The sequence below is a fragment of the Impatiens glandulifera genome, chromosome 3, assembly GCF_907164915.1.
Source record: "Impatiens glandulifera chromosome 3, dImpGla2.1, whole genome shotgun sequence".
Taxonomy (NCBI): Eukaryota; Viridiplantae; Streptophyta; class Magnoliopsida; order Ericales; family Balsaminaceae; genus Impatiens; species Impatiens glandulifera.
The window spans coordinates 6,195,027-6,201,026 of NC_061864.1; positions in this window are offsets into that span (position 1 = coordinate 6,195,027).

Here is a 6,000-nt window from a genome sequence, read left to right on the forward strand (position 1 = left end):
TAATATATATATATATATATATATATATATATATATATATATATATATATATATATATATATATATTAATATGATATAATTCTATAATTTTTTTAAAAATTTTAATTATTATTTATTTTTCTAATTCCAAAAAATAGATAAAATCACTATAAATTTAATAAAAAAAAATTCAAGCTCAACTTCAAATCTTGATTCCATCCTCAAGTTGGATAAGGAAGCACAAGACTTCACCTCCTCAATGCTCATAAATTAAATTGAAGCTATAAATCAATTGGCTCACATATGCATCCAATTTATTATTGTTTCCTTTTTGTATTTATAATTTTATACATTGTCAACACACTATGGTTTCACAAAATATATAAAATAATTTTGTTTCCCTCGCCAAGTTACTATATATAGTTTATAGAAATGTGAAAATGCATTTACTTATTTTTTTTTCTTTTAAAACATAAAACAACACCAAGATGTTTTGTTTAAGAGTATTACGTACATCTTATATAGGAAAGAGTTAGGGTTTTATCCGGTTAAATAATTTAAATTTAATCAAATATTATTTAATTATTTTTTTTAATAATTAAATAATTTAATTTATTAATTAAAATATTATGATTTTTTTTAATTGATAATACCAATAAAGATTATTGAAAAGACCTATGAATGATTTGTGAGAGACATTATAGGAAGAACAAAGGGAGAGATAGAATAGACAGCAGTAAAAAGGGGATGGGTGATAATGCATGTAAAACCTAAAATGGCAGAAGTTGTTTGTTTTCTTCTGCAGGGAGAGAGTAAATATTATTATTATTATTTTATGAAAAGACCGATCATATATACTACTGGAAACAACCACCGGCCGGGCCGGATATTTAGTGCAATGTACTAATTATACTATACTATGCTTGATCGAGCTATAGCTAGATATATCATAGCTATGTAGATTTATATTGATGCAATAATAAATTAAGGTCGGTGAATTTAAGCAATTAATATATAACAATTGATTAATTAATATCAAATTTTAAAACCATATATATATATATATATATAGTATAGAGAGAGAGATGTTCCTTTTAATTAACCCTTTTATATCTATCTATCTATCTATATGTTCTATTGATTAGGTTTGTTTGTTTGAAATGAATAACCCATAAGAAATATAATATATAGGTTTATTTTGAAGGGAAGACAATGAAGATTGAAGTTTCTGAAACAATGGTGTTTGTTAACATGCAGTGATCAGATGTAGGGCGGGTTTCTTCAGAGTAATTAATGTGTGCATGCATGGGAGTGCGTTTTCTATATTTATTTAATTAAAAGAAAATGAGTGGTTTTTTTCACATTTACTCATCTTTCTAATGAGTCCACATTTGTGCTCTCATCCATCACCTTTCACATTTACCTCCCCCACCAACTCTCACTCTCTCTCACACACACACATACACACACAAAAGACCTAACTAGCTCATATATTCAAATCTACTAACCCAATGTCAAGAATATTGGTCTCATCTAATATATATTATTATTCTACTATCTAACTTTACTTTAATAAAATATTTAATCAAATTTCTCTATCTCCAAATTAATAACGATTTTTTTCCATCCTCAATCGATCGAATCGATCTCAGGGGCGGGCGGGGGTTACATCGGATCTTAATATCATTAATTAGTCATAATTAATTTTCATTTAGAAGCCACAATTCTATTAAATACATTTTCTGAGAAAATACAAGCTGGATCTCCTTTATATATATATAAGAGGTTTCGTAAACTGAAAGTATTAATTATTCTGATTCCTTCCAATTAAAAACTCAAACATTTCAATTAATTTGCGGCACACAATTAATTACTACAAACTAATTAATTATATACACTCATTTATAATTTATAATGCGGCAGTTAGGCTTGGTTTGGGACTTTAATTGGGTTGGATTGTAGAAAAAAAAAAGAAAAAAAAAAGACACATTTAATAATGCGGTAGTTTCCTCACTGCTTCCCAAAACATCATTGATTTTCCACATTCTGGAAGCCACTCATTTATAGCCTCCACGAAATGTATATGAGTTTCTCAGTATTAATTCTTATTTTATTTTATTTTTCTATCCCAAAAACATAAAATAATATATGTTTACAATTTCATAAGATATACTTTTGATTCTCTGACTCTTGACTCTGATTTCTTATCTCATTGGAAAATAAAAAGATGAGTCAATCAATATGCACTAAAAAAAACATGACACTAAAGTCGAGTAATTAAAAGCAAAAAACAGAGAAATAAAAAACATATATATTTCATATATTAATGTTGAAGGATCGTTTTGAGTATATATTAATCGTCTATGTGTGTAACATCATGATTTCATTTTACATTATTACTTAGCTCTTCTTAATTATAATTTTTCTAAGAAGTGAGACAAATTTTCATTACACTCCGATCAAGTCAAGATCACATGTACTGTACGTGGACTAAATCCATCATCAATATTACAAACCAAATTGTAACATTATTTGTAACAAATTTAACAAAATAAATAACAAACAGATGAATATTATAACATTAATTTCACCCCAAATTAAAGAAACATAAACAAAACCATATCATAATAACTAAAATCGATAATAATAATTCATCTTAGTTAGGTTTAGCTCATTGTTTCTTATTATTTGTATATTTTTGTTAATTCTTCTGAATTTTATTAATAATAAAGTTTATAGTGTTAAAGTTATTTTCTTTTTTAAGAATAACTCTTTTGTCTTTTTAATTTGTATAGTTTTCTGCGATGATGATGAGGATGGTTGGAAAGATAATTTATATTTCTTAATTACTTTGTGATTAGTAATTCTAATTTATATGGTCTCATCATGTTCATTATCAATAACAATTACTTAAAAAAATAAAATAATTTAATAAGGTATGTTTGATTTTATGAGGAGTACTGCAGTCATGATTTCCGGCCCCGAAGGCCCTATTTGATTACTTTTTTTTTTTTTTTTTTTTTTTTTAATTTTGTCTTGTTGTGGGCCTTGAGTGAGGGTGGTGTTTGTTTGAGAGTTAGATCTTGTTTGGGGGAATGTGTGTGTTTATCATTCAAGTTTTTCAGCACAAAATTTTAAAAAGAACAAAATTAACTATTTGATTTTTCTTATTTGATTTTCGTTCTTCTAAGATAAATAATTATAATGATATCCTTTTATATATTATAAGATGATGGTTCATTAATATTATAAAATTAAAAATGGTGAGATCTCAATTACTAATTATTCTTATAAATTTTGATTGACCTTGAAAACAAAAAATCACTAAAACCCATAATAAAAATGTAACATTAACTTTGTAGGCGATACATCCATCCCGACTCTTAACACCTTACTCGGAAATAGGTAACCAGTAATCAAGCCCGGACCCTAAGGTTGAATATCGATGGGTCCTATACAAAATTCTTATATTTTAATTATTTTAAACCCTTTTTTTAAATAATATAATTAAATATGCATAATAACTTAATGTTATAAATAACAAATTAATTAAATACTTTATCTTCTTTATAAGTTAGTGATTATAAGTGTAGGTTGAATAAAACATATCATTATTTAATCTTAATTTTGTTTTACATGACCATGCATCTTAGAGTGACCTAGCTTAATTATAATGCAAATAATTAAAAAACAGAGGTTGACGAACGGACGGATGATAATGAATCAGATAGATGGCATGGCTGACATTCCGGAAGTTTTCGGGGATTGTGACGTTAGATCGACGTATGTGGGCGCCCGGCCAGATGGGTATGGGTCCAACCAACTTGATTAATTAATAATTTATTTTTCAACGTTCAGTTTTTGTTTGTACGTCATTATTTATTTATTTGTCTCTCCCTCTCTCAATTATTATTATTATTATTATAACAAAAAAAAAACAAACAAATTATTAGAACAACAAAATCGTATATATTAATTTAATTTAATATTGGTGGACCTAATTGGTTTGGTGTGAAAATAGTCAAAAAGAAAGATCATGTTGAAACATGTTACCTCATAAATAATAATTTGTGTCAATTGGAACTACTAGTAGTACTGCCATATATATATATATATATATGAATTGTGTTGCAGGCGATCCGATCGAGCCGGGGACGTGTGCATGCATGAATGATGGACCCAAATGTCAGCCTTAAAATGACTCGGCCCTTCATTCATGTGTCTTGTTGGTCTTAGATGATCTAAAATCATTCAAAATAATGCGAGTTAGCTAGGGCTAATTAATTAATTAGAAATTCAAATTTGATTGTTAATTTTTTATTTGAAGGACACATTTGTCTGAAGGGGGCCCCGCGGATTGTTTTTTTGGCATTAAAATCATCAGCAAGAGGCGCATGAAAAACTATGGTTGAAAAAATTAGGATTGGAGGAAGAGGAGTGATGAGTATTAAAGTAGTAGGAGTAGGGGACCTCTACTTACTATACAGAAGAAAGAGAGGCATGATTATTTATTAAGACACACTACTACTACTACTGTAGGCATATTCAAGTCATAAATGTATTATTATTTTTTTATTTATTTATTGATTCATGAATGAATGAATGAATGAATGAATGATGGATATCTTTTAATGAAGATTTCAGATTTCAGATTTCAGTTTTGTCTTTTGTCTTTTCGCCATCAATTTCACCACCACCATCTAATTCCTCCCCATTTATTACTACTACTACTACTACCTCTCTTTATTCCAATTTCAAAACTAACAAACAAAACTTACTCCAAGCCCAACAACAACCTTACTCCAAGCCCAACAAAAAATAACCTCCTGGGGCATGGGCCAAGAAAAAAGGTTGGATGGGCGGCAGCATGATCAAGATTCAAGAAAAGAAAAGAAAAGAAAAAAAGAGAAAAAAAAACAAATTCATTCATACACACAGCTATATATCATGACAAACACCCCTAAAGTGACTTGACAAAGTCTGAGTAAATTCAAATTTAATTAATTAATATCCTAGTTTGAGTTTAGTATTAAACTGTAATGTATTCTGAAACTAAAGTTTGTGTTGTTAAAATTGAATGTATTGTATAAGTTAAGTAGTAGATTTTTAGAGAAGAAAAATATAACAAAACGGTCAAAAATGTGAGAAGTTGCTAAACATGTGAGATGGAGCCCACACCCAACCAGCAATTATATGACCGTTCTTCTGTGTGGGGGCCTCCATTTTATATATCTTTGCAATCTATCTATCTATCTCTTTCTCATATTCTGTAATTGTAAAAGCAAGAAAATTATTAATAATGGAGTTTCAACTTCAAAGGGGTTTTTCTTCGGTGATGATAACAACATTAATCAGTCTCATGATGTTTTCTCCTTCTCTAACCTCGGCTCAATCCCCTGCTCCTGCTCCTCTTCCAACCAGTCACGGTATACAAGTCTCTCTCTGTCACACACACACACACACACATACACATGCATACATGCAATATATATTAATTGAATTCGATTGAATGCAGCAACAGCAGCAGCAATAGGGACGACAATTGATCAAGGCCTAGCATGTGTTCTAATGTTGATCGCATTGTTACTCACATACATCATCCATTAATTTCATTTATATTTCATCAAACCATATTTGCATCTGTTTTACAAAATATATATAGTATTTTACCTTGCCCTGTTCTCTTATTTCTTTTTAGGCCTTTATTTCTTTATAATGATGCAAATTGTATGATCTTTCATTTAATAGATCAACTAATCAAGATATAACTCACACCCCAATGGGTCATCTTATTAAAGTATGTATGTGCAAATGTGATGAAATTGAATAGAGATACACAATAAAATTATGCAAATACTAGAAAATCTACAAATATTTTAAATAATTTTATCACATATTTGATTTTCTAACTGCCTTAAATTGAAATGGAGGATATAAATTAGTGTTACAAGTTTATAATTTCTTTTAAGTTTGGAGTTGCATCATCTTCTAATGGCACATGGGGTTATTATTAGATTCAAC